General features: G+C 43.0%; 1 protein-coding gene across 1 annotated transcript in view; it reads right to left on the bottom strand.

Moving 5' to 3' along the window:
* Positions 1-21,860, bottom strand: part of LOC124777808 (probable ubiquitin carboxyl-terminal hydrolase FAF-X) — a 301,616-nt gene that overhangs the window by 277,624 nt on the left and 2,132 nt on the right. The gene's annotated exons all lie outside the window — the stretch shown is intronic.

Consider the following 21,860-nt stretch of genomic DNA (forward strand, 5'->3'; position numbering starts at 1 on the left):
GGCCCCACCACAACGGACTGGCTACTGTGCTGGATATCAGGTGCAAAAAAATTCCATGGTCATTGTCAGCGCAGAAAGTGACACTGCATAGTGCATGGTGGAAAACGTGACCAGGAAGGTGTTCTCGCACAAGACATGGAGAATGAGCGGGACTGCAATGCGACGCCGAGAAAGCACGCTACAGATCAAGGCACGATGGACACGATGCACTATATAAGGCACCCTTCGGAAAAATTTTGAGGAATGGAGGTAAAACCCTACAGGGGACCATCACGTAAAGGCCGAAACGTGCGAGACTCCTTTTAGTTGCCGCTTATGACAGGCAGGAATACATCAGGCCTATTATTACTCCCAGACCCCCAGGGGGGGAGAACACAGAGGGTGTTGAGGGATCGCAGACAGCGAGCCGAAAGATATGAAACATGGGAAGACCAGCACGGTTTTCTGTCAAACATAAGTCCCAAGAATTTGGCAATGTCCAAGAATGGAAGGTCAACAGGGCCTAGATGTAGGAAGGCGGATAAAACTATGTATAATGCCAAAAGTTAACACAGATCGTCTTACTGGGAGAAAGTCTGAAGCTGGTTTTGATGCTCCATGAGTGGAGGCCATCGAGACATCCTTGAAGATGTCGTTCAAGAAGGCTAGTCCGTTGCTGTGGTAGACTGCAAAATCGGCTACAAAGAGGGAACCCAAGGCATCGGGAAGGAGACAATCCATAATTGGATATACAGCAATGGCAAACAGCCCTGGGGAACCCCAATTTCTTGGGAGAAAGTACGGGATAGGTTAGCGTTTACCCACACCTTAAATGTGTGTTTTGTCATAAATTTGCGGATGAAATGGGGTAACAGACATCGAAAGCCCCAAGAGAACAGGGTGTGGAGGATGCTTGTCCTCAAACAGGTAACATATGCCCTCTCCAGATCCAAAAATATGGCCAACGTTTGGCGTTTTCTGAGAAAATTGTTCATGATATGAGTGGAGAGAGTAACAAGATGGTCAAATGCGGAACAATGCCTTCGGAAACTGCATTAGGCAGTTGTAAAATGTTTTGCGACTCCAGCCACCAGCTTAAACAACGATTTACCATACACTCCAAAACCTTACAAACACTACTTGCGAGAGAGATTGGGCGATAGCTGGAGGGGAGATGTTTGTCCTCCCCAGGTTTCGGAACAGGAATGACAATAGCTTCCCGCCATCTTCTGGGAACGGTACTGTCAACTCAAAGTTGATTATAAAGGCGAAGGAGGTAGCACAGACTAGGGTATGATGGATGCAGCAACATTTGGAAATGAATACCATCCAGCCCCGGAGCAGAAGACCAAGAGGAGAAGAGTGCATGTCTGAGCTCCCACAAGGAAAATCAGCATTATAGTTTTCGCGATTTGAGAGGAAAAAGCAAGAGGTTGCTCTTCCGCTACTGGTTTCTTTGGGAGAAAGGCTGGTGGGTAAATAGAAGAGCTCGAAATCTCAGCAAAGTGTCAATCCAATGAGTTCGAGATTGTGACTGGGTCCATTAAGGTGTCCTGCACGACAGTTAGCCTGGAAGCCAAGGAAAAACTGGACGTGCCAGATATCCGTCAGATTCAACTGCAAACAACTGATGAGGGAGTGAAGATATTACATAAGCTGGTAAAGAAATCCCAACTTGCCTTCTTGCTATGGCGTATGATGCAACTGCATGCGCACATAACTGCTTATAGTGGATACAGTTGGCCAACATATGATGGCAGTAAACGCGAAGAGCACATCTCCGCTCGCGTATTGTGTCCTGGCATGCCTTGTTCCACCAAGGAACTACAGGGTGCCAGGGCAAAGGAGAGGTACGAGGTTGGTTGGTTGGTTTGGGGTACAAAGAGACCAAACTACAGTCCCTTTTTCCTGACGCAAGCAAGGCTCAAGGTACAAAAACACCCAACACCAGACTTAAAAAGAAAAAGAATGGAATGAACAAAAAACGGGGAAAACATACACCACAAGGAAAAGTAGAAGACGGTATTAAAACCATAGAGGAGATGGTCTGGTCTGGCTGATCACAATAATAAAAGATGAGCCAGGCACTCTGCCACACATTAAAATGTCCACCACAAAAAGACAAGGCGAGATGAACACATGTAGGGAAGAGACGACCACCAAGACAGACAAATGCAGAGAAAGTGCAACAGAGTTAAAATCGAGGGTGCGCGGTGGTCTTTGAGAGAAGGTGAAATGCCCACCCTTAGATGGTATGACAGAAACCTCCCTCATAAATAAAACGTACATCTAAATCTGCTATTGAGGCACTGTCACCCAACACTGAAGGTAGGTTGCTGGGAAGGTTAAAAGTCTGCCGCACAGGGGCTAAAAGTGGGCAGCCCAGCAAGATATGGACGACAGTCATATGTGAGCCACAGTGACACCTAAGTGGGTCCTCGCGACAGAGGAGGTAGCCATGTGTTAGCCACATATGGCCAATGTGGAGCCGGCAGAGAATCACAGAGTCCCTGTGAGAGGTCCCCACGGAGAACTTCCATACAGTCGTGTCCTTACTGGCACGCAGTTTGTTGTGTGTACTGAGATAATGCCACTCCGCCTCCCAAAGGTGATAAAACCTTGTGGCGTAATAATGATCGCAGGTCAGTTACGGATATGCCCATCTCCAGAAGCGGTTTCCGTGTAGCCTGTTTGAACAGCCTGTCGGCAAGTTCATTTCCTGGGATTTCGACATGGCCTGGGGTCCAAACAGACACCACGAAACGACTGGACCATTCCAGGGCACAGATGGACTTGTGGATGGTCGCTACCAAAGGATGGTGGGGGTAGCACTGGTCGATAGCTTGAAGGCTGCTCAAGGAATCAGTACACAGGAGAAACGACTTGCCAGGGCATGTGCAGATGCACTCAAGAGCACTGCAGCCATCTGGCAACAAGTGCTGTTAAATATGTCCTCCTTGAGCATACGCGAAACCAATGTGACCATCAGCCATCGAGCCATTGATGTGAACCACTACATGGCCCCGGTACATGTCAAGAATCGAGAGGAAGTGATAGCGGAGAGTCACAGGGTTAACGGAGACCTCAGGGTCCAGAAGAATCTGCGGCCTAGATGTACATCATGCAGGTGTACGTGAATTGACCTCTAGGAGAGACGGTAATGGGAAGGATTCCTGTTCAGACAGAAGGGACCATACGTGAAGGTGAAATGCCCACCCTTAGATGGTATGATAGAAACCTCCCTCACCTGCCCTGCCCTGACCTGGGATGCCGATGCGGGAGATAACCGCCGTGGGTGGAAAAAGAAAGTGATAATTCGGATGTTCAGGAGAATTACGAATGTGTGCAATGTAATGGCGAGCAGTTGTACATGCCTAACCGTCAATGGAGGGACTCCGGCCTCCACCAAGAGGCTGGTCACAGTACTCATCCGAAAACCTCCTGCTGCCAGTCGAACGCAACAGTAAATGCAATGCAGATGGTACCACCGAACCGCAAAACAGACTCCCATAGTCAAGACAGGATTGAACAAGGGCTCTGTAGAGCTGCAGCAGCGTAGAGCGATCTGCACCCCAGTTGGTGTTGCTCAGGAAGTGGAGGGCATTGAGGTGCTGTCAACAATCCCGCTTCAGCTGATGAAGATGAAGAAGCCATGTCAATTGGGTGTCGAAAACCAGTCCTAAGAATTGATAGGTCTCCACTACAGTGAGTGGATTGTCATTAAGGTAAAGTTCTGTTTCCAGATGAACGGTATGACACTGACAGAAGTGCACGACACACGACCTCGCGGCTGAAAACTGGAAGCTGTGGGCAAGAGCTCATGACTGCGCCTTGTAGGTGGCTCCCTGCAGGTGCTGCTCAGCAACACCAGTACTGGAGGAGCAGCACGAAATGCAGATGTCTGCACACAGAAAAGGTGAGACGGACAGCCAGACAGTTGCTACTACACCCTTAATGGCCACTAAAGTAAAGATAAACTCAATACAGAACCCTGCGGAACTTAATTCTCCTGGATAAGGGGGGAACTATGGGAGGCACCAACTTGGGCACGGAAAGTACAAAGCGATAGGAAATTTGGTTAAACATCTGGAGTAGGCCCCGGAGACCCCACTCATATAATGTGGCAAGGATATGATGTCGCCACGTCATGTCTTAAGCTTTTCGTAAATCAAAAATGACGGCAACCAGGTGTTGGCGTCTGGAAAAGGCTGTTCAGATGGCAGACTTGAGGGAAACTAGATTATCAGCGGTAGAGCGACCCTGGCAGAAACCGCCCTGGGATGAAGCCAGTAGGCCATGACTCCAGGACCCAACACAACCGTCGACTTGCCATACATTCTAACAGCTTACAAAGAACGTTGGTGAGGCTGATGGGAAGATAGCTATCCACATCAAGCAGGTATTTGCCGGAGTTGAGCTCTGGAATGATGGTGCTCTCTCGCCATTGTGATGGGAGGACGCCATCACACCAGATCCGTTTGAAGATGACTAGACAATGTCGCTTGTGACCGGACGAGAGATGTTTGATCATATGTCTGTGGATCCGACCTAGCCCAGAAGCTGTGTCAGAGCAATGTGCAAGGACACTGAGGAGCTCCCACTCTGTAAATGGAGCATTATAGGGTTCACTGACATTCAGTGAACGAGAGGGATTTCCTTTCCATCTGCCGTTTAAGGGTACGAAATGCTGGGGGTTACTTCTAAGATGTGGAGACTCGAGCATAGTACTCGGCAAAGTGTTCGGCAACTGCATTTGTGTCAATAGATAACACGCCATTGATGTGAATGCCAGTGACACCTGTCGAGGTCTGGTACTCGCAAGCACATCTGATCTCCGTCCAGACTTGGGAAGGTCAAGACATACCCCTCCCATTCCTGTTTCCGTATTTTTATAAGCTAGCGAACGTGGACGCGGAGCTGTTTAAAAGCTATTAGGTGCTCTAGAGAAGAGTGCCGCTTGTGTTGCTGTAGAGCTCGCTGCCGCTCTCTAATGGCCTCAGCGATTTCCTGCGACCACCAAGGTACCAACTTTCACCGACCCTAAAGAACATGGGATCGTGTTTTCCGCTGCAGAAACTATTGTTCTAGTGACCCGCTCAACTACCACATCCATTGTACCATGTGGGGGAGATTCAACGGTGACAGCAGAGATGAAAGCTTCCCAGTGTGCCTTGTTTAAAGCTCATCTTGGTAGACATTCAGGAGAACAGTGCTGGGGGAGGACAGGAAGATGGGAAAGTGGTCACTACCACACCAAGTCATTGTGGGCTCTCCAGTCGACAGATGGGAGATGTCCTGGGCTATAGTGGGATAAATCCATGGCTGAGAAAGTGCCATGAGCCACACTGAAATGTGTGGGGGCCCCCAGTATTTAAGAAAAAGAGATCAAGTTTAAACAGGAAAGTCTCGACATCTCTACCTCGGTCAGCAAGCACGATGACACCCCACAAGGGGTTATGGGCATTAAAATCTCCCAAAAGTAGGAAAGGTTTAGGGAGTTAATGAATCAGTGCAGCCAACGTGTTCAGGGGTACTGCACCATCTGGAGGAAGATATACGTTGCACACAGTTATTTCCTATGTTGTCCTTATCTTGATAGCCACAGCTTCAAGAGGGGTTTGAAGGGGCACAGGTTCGCTGCATACTGAGTTCAGGACCTAGACACAAACTCCACCTGACACTGTATTATAGTCGCTACGGTTCTTTTAATATCCCCTACAGCCACAGAGGGCAGGGGTCCACATTGCCGGGAACCTGGTTTCCTGGAGGGCAATGCGGAAAGCAGGTGTAAAGCTTAACAGTTGCCATAGCTCAGGTAGGTGGAGGAAAAGAACCGCAGCATTTCCACTGGATGATGACGTTATCCTGAGGCTGGGAAGGCATGAAGCATGCAAGGAAGCAGGTTACGCCTCAGGGTCACCTGCTGCCACCAATTGAGTATTTGTATCCATCCCTATTGTGGATGAGGCATCAGTGAGATCCAAGTCCTCAGGGGACGCCGACATCTCCACCTCATCTGCAGGTGCAGAACTGGTAGGGAATGGTGATGTTAGGACCACCAGAGGGTCCTTTTTCTTAGCAGACCTCTTTGTTTGCTTGCCTTCTCTTTAGGGGCTCGCTGGGAGGACTTCTCCGAAGTAGCTTCAGGCACAGAGGAAGATCGTAAAGCTCTCCGTCCAGCAGCTTTTGGCTCCTTTAGCCACTGGTGAGTGTCTGCTGTGGCATTAGTGGAGATCTTGGGAGAGAAGGTCCCAAGGGACCCCCTTCCACATGAGAGGAACCTGAGGTGGCTGCTGCTTCTCCAGTTGAGGGGATGAGGGGAAGGGACCAATGGACCAATGCCACCTGTGTTTGGGGGGAGGGGGGGGGGGGGGCAGCAAGCCGAAGTAGGTACTTTGGGAGCAACGGACGGAGATTTTCCTACCACCAAGGAGGCCGATGTATTCTGGAGGCCCGGAGGGCCCACTGTTCTTGGTACGACTGGTACTTAAGATAGCGATGGTAATGTAGCTGCAGCATTTGTGGACATCCAGTGGATGTCCACCGAACGGGGTGTAACCACTTAAAATTTACATTTAGCATCTTGGCGAGCCAACCAGTCCAGTGTCTTGTACTCCATGATTTTCCACTTCTTTTGGAGTACTGTGCAGTCTGGGGAGCAGGTTGAGTGCTGCTCTCCACAGTTGATACAAGTGGGTGGAAGTGCACATAGAGTATCTGCATGCAGTGGATGTCAACAGTCTCGACATGTGGCACTGGAAGTGTAGCGGGAAGACGTGCCCAAATTTCCAGCACTTGAAGCACCACATACAGGGAGGGACATATGGCTTAACATCACAGTGGTAAACCATCACCTTGACCTTTTAAGGCAATGAATCACCCTCAAAGGCCAAAATGAAGGCACAGGTGGAAACCCTGTTGTCTTTGGGTCCCCTATAAACATGCCAGATGAAATGAACAACCTTCCATTCTAGATTGGCATGGAGATCATCGGCAAACTGCAAGGAGGAGGTCACGATGGAAAATAATCCCCTGGATCATGTTGAGGCTTTTATGGGGAGCGAAAGAAATAGGAATATCACCCAGCTGGTCACAAGTGAGTAAAACCCGGGATTGGGACGGGGATGCTGTCTGAATCAAGACTGCACTGCTTGTCATGTTGGACAGTGCTGTCACTTCCCCAAACTTATCCTCAAGATGTTCAACAAAAAACTGAGGGTTCATAGGTAGAAAGGAGTCCCCATCCATTCTGCTACAGACTAAATAGCGAGGCCAATATGGCTCTCTTCTTCCTGTAGCCTTATGTTCCTCCTGTGGGAAGGGAAACAATTTAGGGTCATACCTGTCAGCATTGTATTTGATCTTGCCCTTTTAGAGACTGCTGGTGTCGTATGGTCACCGCAAGACATGACTTAGTCCGCTTCATTGCAGGTCATCCACCCTGATGCCACCCACTCCTATCAGGGGCTCTCCCCATGGGCACCAGCCAGCCACAGCAAAGACCAACTAACAGCAGTGCGATACCTGTGTTGTCAGGGGGCTACTACCAAATGGGTACATGACGACCCCACCACAATGGACTGGCTACCATGCTGGATATTGGGTGCAGAGAAATCCAATATTGTAACAGGGGCGAAAGAGGACAGGAGGCACAGGAAGAAAGTGACGTACCCTGGAAAGTGTCCTCACCCAAATAGATGAATTGCAGGTGGAGATGCAAAGCCATGTCAAGATGTTCAGGAGACCAAATCTAAGGGCACTATGGTTAACTCATGCACCACGCAAGGTGACCTTTCCCATATGGCCCACACTTCTGTAGAATTTGGAAAGTGGCAGGCCAAACCATAAAATGGGACCTGAACTTACAGTACCAAAAGAGAGACTCCTTTTAGTCACCTCTTACAACAGGCAGGGATACCTCGGACCTATTCTAACCCCCGGACCTGCAGGGGGGAGGAACAATGTATTAAACGTTCTGCGGCTGTAAGAGTAACTTTCATAACATGAGTGACCTGATCATTGATGCAAGGAAATTGACAGTCATGTCATCAAATGTTGCCAGAGAGGAGAAAAGTGTCGAATTGGCTTGGGAAAACTTCCAGTGCCTTGGACACGTAGATGGCAGTTGTGGCTTTAATCGAAGGACACATGGAAAATGGTCACTCGAGTGTGTATCAGTAAGAGCAAAATACTCAAAGCTCTGAACTAGCTGAACAGTACCAACCAAAAGGCCCAAATCAGAGTAGGTTGACATGGATGCAGGCAAAAATTTAGATTCTTGAGGCAAACAAGATCCGCTTGGTGGACGAGGTCAATCAATAGGAAGCCTCATGGACAAGGACGCAGGGATCCCAAAATGGGTGGTGGGCATTGAAGTCCCCAACCAGCAAATAAAGGGGTGGGAGCTGACCAATGAGATGAATGAGATAGGCTCTCACCAGTGGTGTGGACAATGGAATGTATATGGTACAAAGAGAGAAGGTGAATCCAGTAAGGGAAAGACGTATAGTGTCAGCTTGGAAGAAACAGTGTAAATGGATTGGGTGATAATGGATAGTATCATGGAGAAGAATCATATGTCCCTCGTGCACTGGAATGGCAACAGCAGGGAGATCAAACGGGACTGATTGGAAATGTGGGAAGACAAAGCAATCATTGGGATGTAGCTTTGTTTCCTGAAGACAGAAGATGACCGGGGAGTATGATAGTAAGAGGATCAACAGTTCACATCCTGATTGGAGTGTATTCCGCAGATATTCCAACTGATAACTGACACAGGACAGATGAATAAAGGAAAAATCTCACCATGGTTGGTGTCAACTCAGCGACCACTGAAAGCCAGTGGCCGATGGCGTGGAATGGCATTTAGCCAGAGGCAGAAGATCCTGATCCATAGGTTGTTCGGGGGCAGCACCTGCCGCCAGTGATTGGCTGGGTGATGGGACGCCAGTAATGCATCTTGGCAACATGGAAGACGGCCGAGGGTGGCGCTGTAGAAGGAGACACGCCGTGGTGGAGAAGGAGAGGAACTGTTTTTCTTATGAGCCTTCTCGGAAGCAGGACATCGACACAAAGGAGGTTGAGGGTTGTGAAGTCTGGGTATGGGAACTCTACATGAGTAGGCTCTTTTTTGGAAGTCTGGGCATCCGATTTTGGGGACCGTGATTTAGCAGGAGCCAATGAAGGTTGAGCCTTAGAGTGAGCAGATGACAGTGGGGAGATTGAATAGGCGATCTCTGGGCTGGCTGATCTGACGACCGTGGCGCTAAAGGTGATATTGCAAGTCTGCATGGCTAGTTAGTAGGTCAAGGAGAGGCAAGGACAATGCTATATGGGCAGCAACGGTGGACACCTTTTCCTTCACTCAGATTTCCTGACTAATTTGTTCATCTCTAAAAACAGGGCAATCTCTAGAGGAAGCAGCATGGTTGCCCATACAGTTGATGCAACGAGGGGATGGGGGTGACCAATCACCCTCATGGGCATCCCTGCCACATGTAACTCATTTGGCCATATTGGAACGTGACTGGCTGGTACGATTAAATCTCTGACACTGACAGCAACACGTACGTTTTGGGAGGTAAGGGCGAACTGAAATAATCTCATATCCCCCACAACTTGTGATGGGTTTAAAGTACGGTGTGCTTCCACCCAGACAGGGAAGGTGTGTAGCAGTGTAGTTCGAAGCAATTTTTGTGCCTGGAGGGCACTGTCTGTTTCTAATAGCACGATGTCATTTCATAACCAGGAACAATACTACAGGACCTGCAATTGCCTCGACACCTTTCTGAATAATGAAAGGGTTTACTGTTGAGAAGTCTTGACCTTCGTCAGACCGAGAAACAACTAGGAACTTTGGCACTGATGGAAGAATTTTCTGTGGCTGACACTCATTTAGCCCTCTCTTGTGGGCAGAAGTTGTAGAAGTAGAAGAAACCATTGTGAAAGTATCCCCACGATTACCAGCGTCTCCGATGGCGTGCTGCTTGATAGCGGGGGCCCTCTCTAAGGGCTCTCCCGCCTTAGATGATTGTCCACACTTCAGGTCACACCTCCCAAGAAACAGACTGAAGAGCCAATCTGAATGTTTGGAAGGTACCAGCTCGGATAATCACCCCTTCCGGGGCCTGGCCTTTACCAGGGGTACATACGGGCCCTACTTATCTTCGCAGGGCAGGGAATTATGCATTACCCCATCACCAGCTACGCGTGGGTCAGCCTTCGGACACGCAGCAGAGAAGAAGGTAAAGAGAAGAATCAAGGAAAGAGAAGGGCAAAGTAAGGACAGATACTTTACATTGTAGAGATAAAAGAAGAGAAGACATTTCATTTGTTCGCAAGCGTCCGTCTCCAGATGTAGGCACAAACATACTCCCAAAGAGAGGGAGAAGGGAAAGGGGAAGGGGAGGTGGGATCGGGGACAGGGAGGGATGTGGAAAGGGATGGCATGCAGCCTGGAAAGGAATGAGAGCTGCACGAGCTCGAGGTCCCATGGTTGCCACGCAAGTATCCACAAAAGAGTTGTGGACCCCATGGGTGGGTGGGGGGAGGGAGAGATGGTTGGTAACTAATGTGGGAGGCTATGTTTTGGGCAACTGGCTGTAGTAGTTGGTCAACAATGGCCGAGATTCTTTCGGTGGGGACACTGTAACAAGCCACAATGGGGCAATCAGGATTGTTAAATTTGTGGATTTTAGAGAGCAAGTAGAAGGTGGGTATGCGGGCTGTTGTTGGATTGAGTGGGGAGATGGATTGAGGGGAGAGGTTCTGGGAAGAGCCAAAGGATTTCCGCAGGGACTACAGGTTATTTTGGATGCAGTACTTCTGCCTTTAGGTGAGTAGTCTCCTTTATTCCTAAATAATTCATTACTCTCAACCAGAACTTTCTGTACATTATTAGTCTGGTACAGGTATCTACGATTAAACAAAATTTCCTACGACTTTCTACCTGGTGAGTGCTATTTGCTGAGGTGAGCAATTGAGATGGAGTGATCTCAAAGAAATATGATCCACAACCATAACTCTGAAGGAGATATAGATGAAGGGAGTGGTCTCTGCCCCCCTTTTGTCCCTCAGTCATGATCTGAAGGGAGAAGTGGCCATACACTACATTACTGATTTTCTGTATTTTTACACGTGACTCCTGCTCTCCATGTGATGTCACTGTCAAAAGAATGTGTACTTCCAAGTGATATCAAGTGACCGATGACAAGCTTGAATGCCACTATAACAGAAACAAATTTTGCTCCCACAAGACAGTGATCTCCTTAAGAAGAAGATTGGACTAATCATTGAAAGCTCAAGTTTTAACTCTGATTTGATGTAGTCTGAACATTGTGAAGATTTTATGCAATGTGTATTTATACTCTGCAGCTCGTTAGTCCATGATCATTTGCAATTCAGAAGTGATTTAGGACTCTCACACTCTCTGAAAATACTTTATTATTTTGTAAAAAGCTGTAAATTTTATTTAGTTCCATTTGGTGCTTTATCGAGTCCACTTTCCATCGTCATTCTCCTAGATATATAGTCTTAAATGTGCTATTCACACATACTTTGCAGGGTTGAAATTGAGCAAGAAGTTTAGCATGGAGCCACCTAGACAGGTACAGTTGATTCTAATATAAAATCAGAATCTTAAAATATATGAGAGTTTTAACAAATGAAAAATTCAATGCAGAAAAATATTAAATTATGAGGCAGAACTGCAGGCCTTTACTTTCTTTTAAGAGAAAAAACAAATAGTGCTGCCAACACTCTCACAAAACCAAAAGAACATGCCATTACACTAGATTTCACAACTGTTAGTTCCTTGGTGAGGAGGAGGATAGGCTGGGAAGGTAAGAAGTAACGGTAAGAGTCATTGAAGGTGAGAGAAGTGCAGCTGGAGTGAGAAAGTGGGTACACAAATGTGGAAGGGACATACTGTGGAGGAGGAGCAGATGACCACGGCAATCCAGCTTATTCAACCTAAAGTAACAAATGTGGGGTTGTTGAAGGCAATAAAACCATTTCTGAGAAATCACTATAAAATGGTTTTCAACAAGTGAAAACAGAAAGCTATTGAACTTGGTCCAAGTAACAGATTATCATCTCCAAACACAATGTAGGACATTTAAGACTGGTTCTGCTGAGTGCACTAATTTAAAATCTGTGTACAGTGTTTTTTATTCAACAAATGACATTAATAACAATCCTACAAGCTTATATGAATTCCTCTGCAATTCCTTCTTCTTTCGATTTTTCTCACCTTCACATCCACTTCAAATTTTCACTACTCTCCTCCTGTTTTCTGTTCCGCCTCTTGGGTCTCATAATGTTCAAAGTTTTCAATTTTTATTTCATTTACCTTTTTTCAGTTGTGTTAAGTAGTCAATTGTATTTCGTTCTTCAAAGGAACTTTCACCTCAATCCTTCAGCTAACCACAATTTTTTCCCATGATATCAGCCAGGACAATGTAGCATGTATGTGCATGTATCTCACTTCCACAGTTCTGAACAAGGATTTGTCCAAAAGCTACCATCATTATTCATCTTGTTTATGAGCCCATCAATGAATCACCTTTATGGTGAGTTGTTACCTTTGCTGCTTGGATTATTTAATTCTCACCTGGGACTTTAGACAGCGATTTTTCCTTCCCTGTGTGTTGATTTGATGGTCATCTAAATTTAGCCAGTCATATGAAGCATTTTAAAAAGCATGCTCTCTGATAAACTGAGTCTCAACTCTCCAACAGGACTATACTCCCTGGTCCTTTGTACTGACTACCACTTTCAAGTGTTTAATTTCAAGTGTTCAAGCCACTGAGTTCCTTTCCCATTCTTATTGCAAAACACAAAACTCCAGTGCACACTGTAGTCAAACTCACAAACAAGGCACACATCAGAATTACACTAAAGAACACCAAGACTCTCTAACATTCTGACCATAGATGTTATGAATTCAGTATACAAATATCCCTAATGTTTCATGTGTGCATCCTACATTAAAAAGTGTAATTTCTAGGTGAAATTAAATTTCTTGAGTTGTTCCAAGTTATAAGTTATCTTTAATGTATTACTTTAGACTAAAATTTATGATTGCTGACTGACCATTAGCAATGTTATGAATATTTCCAAACAAACAATTTAACGATGAAAACAGCCACCACCAAATAAAGTGCACACAGGACGGGACTGTATTTAGCTAAGTAAATATCTTGGGTTCTAAGAATTAAGGATTCATTCCTAAGCACCATAAACAATTATCTTCTGTGCTATATATACCATCATACTCGTTTTTCACTATAATTACAGAACTGGAAGAGTTGCTCAGTAAACACAATAACTGTATTGATTAAAAATTTTATGATCTGCTTTTGTGGCTGCACACTATAAATTTTGGCAGCTTTAGTGATGAGTTATGAAGGTCTCTTCTTCCAAAAATTCTGCTGGTGATATGACGCACCTTTTTAAATTTCGCACAATAAATAATTTCCTGCGACTCTAATTTCTCCCATCATACTTCATGAGTAAGTAGTTTATGGGTGAGTGGCTGGATGTCATTGTCCAATGAGCACGATATTTTGGCAAACAACCATGCTGTCAACATCACACATGGTGATGAACAGATAGCCTAGGAGTTGGTGCAGATTTTTATCTCTTCTCACACTGGCACAGTTGCACATGCATCACCTCCTCCACCCTCCTCCCACTGACACCACTCTACCCACAGTCCACCCCAGCAACATTTTGTGCTGGTAGTGTCTCGGTTGTCGTCTCGCCTTCCCTCAAAGTTAGCCTGTTGTGAGGTATCTCTTTTCTCTTTTTAATCAGACTAAGTGCTTCTTCCGAGGATTTACTATGCGTGTAACCACTTTCACAACTGAATGGCAGTTCCCTTTCTCGAATCCCTGAAGTTTCTTTAATGCACACTCCCAGAAGTTGGACATCTGTGTCAGCACATTGGTACAGTCATGTTTTGAGAGCCAGCAGAGGAACAGCCAAGACATTGCCAGCATGTGCCCTTGGGCACAATACATCATATTACATGAGAAGTGAATGAAAATAAATTTGTAATTGCGATTGAAACATGGTCAAAAGAAAAAACTTTCTACACTATGAATTAATGAAAAGGCCTAACGAGAAATCCTATCTTTTGGTATAATTAGGACTGAAAAAAAAACCAACTGAGTCAATCCATAATCTATCCACTGGGGAATTCTCCCATGTTTGGTAGATTCAAAAATATTTTTAAATTTATTTTTACTGGTTTTCATTTAGAAACAGTGACCATTTTAGTTTCAGGTCCCAACCATTCTTTTGCACTTACAAGCATCTGCGGGTGTTTTTTTTTTTTTTTTTTTTTTTTAATTATTCAGTAATGGGACCTTTCAAATAAGAAGCATTTAGTTCAGCTCACACTGGACCAGAAATTAAAACCATGATCAGCGAGCTGATGTATTCCTTAATATATTTCTAACAGCTCAAAGTTATTGGTCACAAATGTAAAAAAACTCAAATTTTGAACAGTATTTTTCCAAAGGAGTAATTTCACCCCCCTTAATATTTTTTGTGCTATTACACTACACAGTGTAGTTACTTTTTTTACAGTACCAATGGTGCGAAGCTCACACTTAAAAAAAGACGCTATTTTAAAAAACAAACTTTTAAATTTTTTTCCTTGTTTAGCCTGCAATATCTTTTTTAGGGGACAAGATAAAAATCTGACAATTGCACACTCAACAGACCTTCATGATATCAAACTTCAGTACAAATTTCAACTTTAACATTCAATGGAAAGTTACGGGAAAAAATTACAAATATGAGCCAAAAATACATTTCTTAATACCTGCAATATCTGGAATAATAGATAAAATGTATCAGTCACAAGACAAACTTATCTATGATCACTTTTTATGAGCCAACTAATTACATTATCTTGTTCTCATGCGATTTGTTTTTACTACGTTGTTCATTCAACAACAGAGAAATTTCATCGGTCAGTTTGGGTATTAAGTTAAAAGTTCACTCAGTCACAGCTGTAAATTCCAGGACAGACAGCTTCAACACATTTTTAAACTTTTTTAAACAAAGTCCTTGGCCCTAGTGGGTGTGTAACAACACAGCTTTGTTTTGACAATCAACATTATCAGTGTCAACAATCCACCACTGTTCACCATTAACAGAAGCCACTGTGTCATTTTGAAGAGTCAGTGGTATATGTTTTCCAAACTGATGAAGTTCACTATCAGGGGACGTGAACTTATACTTGAGTAAGTTGTGTGACAAAGGCATAAAACAATGAAAAGGCAGGGTGCCTTTAATCTTCAGACAAGTGGTGAATCTTTCTTCCAAGACTTTGGTGTAGAGTTCTTTTATTTTCTCACATTTTACAAAAACATAGATAATCCCTTTTACCTATTGTTTATAGAATTTATAAACATTTCTTGAAGTGGGCCTGCTGCAGACTAGCTTTTGCGACAGCTTGCTTATATTATCTTGCAGAACCACCAGAGAAGTAGATCAGTTTGTTTATGGAAGGGTGGTGCTGTTTTATATAGTTTGTTAATTGCAGTTGAAAGGTGTGCACCACTGTACCGTTGTGTTCAAGGTAGTCACTTACCACACACAATTTGGGACACACTAGTATAAACTGATTTTTATAATAGAATACAAATGGATTAACTGTGGTCTGTTTGTTTACCCAATGGTGCCCTTTTACTTCATCTTTAACAACAAAGGAGCAATTTTCAGAAAATTCGGTAAGTACTGTGCATTCATCAATCGCCAAGGTTTGCTTTTTGTCAGAAATTTACCCTGTGCTTTGGCAATAAAATGATGCATTTTCAAGTTTTCAAGGTTAGCTACCAACACTTCAAAAAACCCTTCTTATGGCTTTGTAATTGCCACCAGTTCCTATCTGTCATGTGTCACCCATTGTTTGTATTCCACAGGGTGTTTCAAAAATGACCGGTATATTTGAAACGGCAATAAAAACTAAACGAGCAGCGATAGAAATACACCGTTTGTTGCAATATGCTTGGGACAACAGTACATTTTCAGGCGGACAAACTTTCGAAATTACAGTAGTTACAATTTTCAACAACAGATGGCGCTGCAAGTGATGTGAAAGATATAGAAGACAACGCAGTCTGTGGGTGCGCCATTCTGTACGTCGTCTTTCTGCTGTAAGCGTGTGCTGTTCACAACGTGCAAGTATGCTGTAGACAACATGGTTTATTCCTTAGAACAGAGGATTTTTCTGGTGTTGGAATTCCACCGCCTAGAACACAGTGTTGTTGCAACAAGACGAAGTTTTCAACGGAGGTTTAATGTAACCAAAGGACCGAAAAGCGATACAATAAAGGATCTGTTTGAAAAATTTCAACGGACTGGGAACGTGACGGATGAACGTGCTGGAAAGGTAGGGCGACCGCGTACGGCAACCACAGAGGGCAACGCGCAGCTAGTGCAGCAGGTGATCCAACAGCGGCCTCGGGTTTCCATTCGCCGTGTTGCAGCTGCGGTCCAAATGACGCCAACGTCTACGTATCGTCTCATGCGCCAGAGTTTACACCTCTATCCATACAAAATTCAAACGCGGCAACCCCTCAGCGCCGCTACCATTGCTGCACGAGAGACATTCGCTAACGATATAGTGCACAGGATTGATGACGGCGATATGCATGTGGACAGCATTTGGTTTACTGACGAATCTTATTTTTACCTGGACGGCTTCGTCAATAAACAGAACTGGCGCATATGGGGAACCAAAAGCCCCATGTTGCAGTCCCATCGTCCCTGCATCCTCAAAAAGTACTGGTCTGGGCCGCCATTTCTTCCAAAGGAATCATTGGCCCATTTTTCAGATCCGAAACTATTACTGCATCACGCTATCTGGACATTCTTCGTGAATTTGTGGCGGTACAAACTGCCTTAGACAACACTGCGAACACCTCGTGGTTTATGCAAGATTGTGCCCAGCCGCATCGCACGGCCGACGTCTTTAATTTCCTGAATGAATATTTCGATGATCGTGTGATTGCTTTGGGCTATCCGAAACATACAGGAGGCTGCGTGGATTGGCCTCCCTATTCGCCAGACATGAACCCCTGTGACTTCTTTCTGTGGGGACACTTGAAAGACCAGGTGTACCGCCAGAATCCAGAAACAATTGAACAGCTGAAGCAGTATATCTCATCTGCATGTGAAGCCATTCCGCCAGACACGTTGTCAAAGTTTTCGGGTAATTTCATTCAGAGACTACGCCATATTATTGCTACGCATGGTGGATATGTGGAAAATATCGTACTATAGAGTTTCCCAGACCGCAGCGCCATCTGTTGTTGAAAATTGTAACTACTGCAATTTCGAAAGTTTGTCTGTCTGAAAATGTACTGTTGTCCCAAGCATATTGCAACAAATGGTGTATTTCTATCGCTGCTCGTTTAGTTTTTATTGCCGTTTCAAATATACCGGTCATTTTTGAAACACCCTGTATATTGTCAGGCATCAAATCATCATCTTCGCGGTCTTCAAACATGTCAAGTAAAGCTAGTTTGCCTGGACAGTCTTAACATTTTCCCGTGATCATACAACTGTAACTGTCCATATTGCAAACCAGAACTTCCAAAAGGTCTTTATAGTCAAGTAAGATTGGCCGCGTCTATCATCAACTGATGTCCTGAAGATACAAACAAACAAACACAAACATACAAATATTATGGGTGCCATATGCCCCTGTGACAACACACAATTTCAGTCTAAACTCACTACATTTTGACCATCCAATTTTAATGTCAGGATTTTTTTTTTTCAAATTCAGTCAATAGTTCATTCAAACTACACAACATTAACCTTTTTGTCTATGAACCTTAGTACTATTTACTTTCAGACAAACGATCTTTTTTGCCAGGCATCAAACGGCTGTTATTGTCATCTTCATAAAACCTAATAACCTTCTCGATCACGTTTTCATCTATGAAATTAGATGCATTTTCTTCTGTATTGCTTATTTACTAACTGTCTTGTTAATTTAACCAAACGTGCTGACACATTACATTCATCATCATTTTTGGCTCGACTCTTAAGAATTTGGCAGTAAACTGATAATCTTAACTTTATCCTCTTCGTCTGAAATTCCACACTTAATCTTTAGCTTTTCTATCAAATCATCACACTCAATTGGAGAATTTTTACAACTTCCTTATGGTTTAGCACAACTTTTGTTTTGAAATGAAACTTCCAAATTCTTTTTGACAGTAGCTGCCACTTATTCCACATTTGCATTCAATGCAAAAGGTATTTTTTTCTTCAGTTAGTTTTTTTTACTTTTACTAGCAGGCCATACACCTAGGATTTCACAAGCTAAATCCACTTTTCTAAAGTTTCTGATGAGTCACAAAATGCTTTACGTTAACTGACATGGTCCCATTCTTTGTTAATGACAAATATCTTAGAATAACATGTTGGACAGAATGACTTCCCTGGTATTATATTGATAAAAGAACTTTCATTTTTAAAATAATCATCAAACCTTATTTCTCTCACCCCTTTTGTTACAGGCTTCTTATGTTTCTTAAAAGGGTTCAAGCAAGACTGACCAAAAAGGTGATGAAATTTCTTAAGTATTTAATGTCATGAGACATGCACATTTAGTTAGCCCCTGGGCCAACTCTTAAGTAAAACAAGACTTTTTCTCCTTCACGGTAATCTTCAATTACAATAATGTCTTCAGGAAACACTCCACACACTCTTACGGCAAGCTTTGTTAATAAGAACACTGATAGACCACTGAGACTCCACACTTCAAGTGCTCATTGTTAACTGAGTGTGACTGAAAATATGTTGGTGGAAGTGGGAAGACAACACAGAGTTGTACAGGCTTGTTTATGATCCTGTACAGTCTTTCAGATGCTATCTGCCAGCTTGCAGAAACTTTCTGCAGAGGACTGTTTCAACAATCAACCATTCATTTATTCATTACTTTAATTTCATGCGTTTAAATTATATAACTGATATACTTCAATCCTTAGGCGAGATAAATGTATTTTTGACTCATATTTGTAATTTTTCTGTAACTTCCCATTGAATGGCAAAGTTGAAATTTGTACTAAATTTGATAACATGAAGGTCTATTATGCTTGCAATTTTCAGATTTTTACCTGGTCCCCTAACACAGATATTGCAGGGATGAAGAATAACAAATTCAAAAATCTGTTTTTTAAAATAGTGTTTTTTTTGTTAAGTTTAAGCTTATCACCATTAATACTCTAGAAAAAGTGACTACACTGTGTAGTGTAACATCACAAAAAATACTTAGACGGAGAAATTACTCCTTCTTTGGAAAAATACAGGGAAATACGGAAGCGTCCGATCCCACCCGTCTGCTTTGACCCATGATGTCACAAATATGGCGGAAACAAAAACAAACACACACACTTTCCACAAGAAGCTTAATGACACTAACGGGACAAGCGCGGGAAATGGGGTGTTTTGGGTGGGGGTCAAACTAAATATAAACAAATTTAGACGCCTTGCGTAGCTACAACGTGTAAGTGAAGACAGCCATGCATGAATACCCACCCACCTCCCCAGGGGTCGTAATCCCTGCAACCCATAGAAGATGAAGATGCTTCAGTAGCTGATTAGTGTTATTTGTCTTTTTAAAAAAAAATCTCACGGGATAGAACGAACAGATCAGAAAGATAAATATAATAAACTACAACAGAAATTCGAGGAAATAGATAATTAAAATAAGTAATAAGTGTTTTTAAATTAAAAAAATCTCACGAGATAGAACGAACACATCAGAAAAGTAAATAAAATAAGATAAAACAGAACTGGAGACAGCCACACTCAAACCAAACTCCGCGCCGTCATGACGTCACACACGACAACACCCTTACGTCACGAGTCAAAGCCGACGCGTTGGATCGGACGCTTCTGTCGACCCAAATACAGTTTAAAAATTAATGTTTTTTCTATCAATACCTTTGAGGTATTAAAAATATATCAAGAAACACATTCAGCGAGGTGATCGTGGTTTTAATTTATGGTCCAGTGTCTGCTGAAATAAATGCTTCTTATTTGAAAGATCTGGGGCAACCCATTACTGAATAATTCAAAAAACCACTGATGCTTGTTAAAAAAAAATCCCTTGCAGCCTGAAACAAAAATGACCACTGCTTCTAAATCGTAAACAATAAAAAAAATTTTGAAAATGTTTTTGGGTCTACTAAATATCAAGGATTTCGCCCAGCACATTTTTCCTGTAATAGTTGGTATGGAATGACCCAACTGTAAGTCGGAACAACCTAATATGTATTTTGCAATCTGCATAATGAAACTAATTATATGCCAAGTACAATACAGGCAATATCAAAGTAATAATATTTATAACATTAACCACCTGTATAATTATGTATGTACTGACAATATCTCTTACAATGGCACAATTGTTTAAAAGCACATAAATCAGTTTCAATTCACTTACTCCTGCTTTTACTGGCTGTGTTATTGTATTTCTTATTGAGAATTGAGTTCTGAACTGCCACTTTTCTCTTCCACTACACTTCTCCTGCTGCCAGTTTTAACAATATCAACTTTGTGTATGCATCCACTGTTGCTTCTTGCTTAAGATTCTTTTTTATCCTATCATTCCCATTAATGAGCCTATCATGACAAGCAGATGAGGAAAACACCACATTACATCACACCCCCAAGTCCAATAAACTAATCAATTATGCACAATACAGAAAATAAAGTTATACAAGTGAATGACTGGATGACCTCTTCCGCCAACCAACACAATTATGCTACCTTGCTTTATATAACACATTTACTTTTTTTTCTTTTTAACACAATTTACAATCCAAATTCAAGAAATTGGTTTCTCCTTATCAGATATAATTTCCTTGCCCATGACAATTAGCTTTATACATAACTTACGATTTTTCCATATGTTAAGCTGACAAAGCCAATACTGTCATTAACAAAAAGATTCCCCCGATACTAATTTCAGATCATTCGGAAACATTTATGCAGAACTAGAACCTCCCTTTCTGTTGCCAATTTTTATGCTTAAGATCTGCTTCACAAATTGAGGCTGTTGTATCCTATCTGCATGTGAATATATTCACTGCAGAATTCAAGGGACTAATAATATCTTTCAAGCTAAGTATATTGTAAGTATTGGTGTTTCAGCCCCATTTCAGAGGTGTACAATCTGACGTGCTACTTATATTATGTAATAGCTCCTTTCATCACTATTACTACATGCGCTTAGTCACATATTTCAGTTATTGCGTGTCCACTGTATACAATCGCACAAAAGAACATCCTAGTGAATAAAAATGTTGAGCACAATACTTCCATTGTTTTGTTAGTTGTGATCCCTGTTAAAACGGCCAACTACCTGTCCTCTCCTCATCAAGTGCATAGGTGTCTGCACACTGTATCATGTAAATAAACTGCTAGACTCCAGATGTAACAATGTTTTTATTTCCTAAATTTTTATTAGACTATTTATCTTAATCACTATTTCCAATGCTCCCAATGGCTAGACTACAATACTGCACCCCCCCCCCCCCCTTGAAAACTGAAAACTTGGCTGTGGTGACAAATGTCTAGTGTAGGCCAAGGAATACCTTAGGTTGAAATGTGACAACTTGAGTGTTGTTGAAGACGATAGTGAAGGACAAATACAGGTTGTGGTTTCGGTCAAGCCATTTGTAAATGCATTTTGCCATTTTTAACATATTTTCTGTATAATAACTAAAACTGGAAGATATTAGACAATGGACAAATTATCGAAATATATTCCGATGTATTTCGTGTACATGTAATGTACTTAAACTAAGAAAATTGCATGGATGGGGATCTACTACACAATATATATT

The sequence above is a fragment of the Schistocerca piceifrons genome, chromosome 2 (genome assembly GCF_021461385.2).
Source record: "Schistocerca piceifrons isolate TAMUIC-IGC-003096 chromosome 2, iqSchPice1.1, whole genome shotgun sequence".
Taxonomy (NCBI): domain Eukaryota; kingdom Metazoa; phylum Arthropoda; class Insecta; order Orthoptera; family Acrididae; genus Schistocerca; species Schistocerca piceifrons.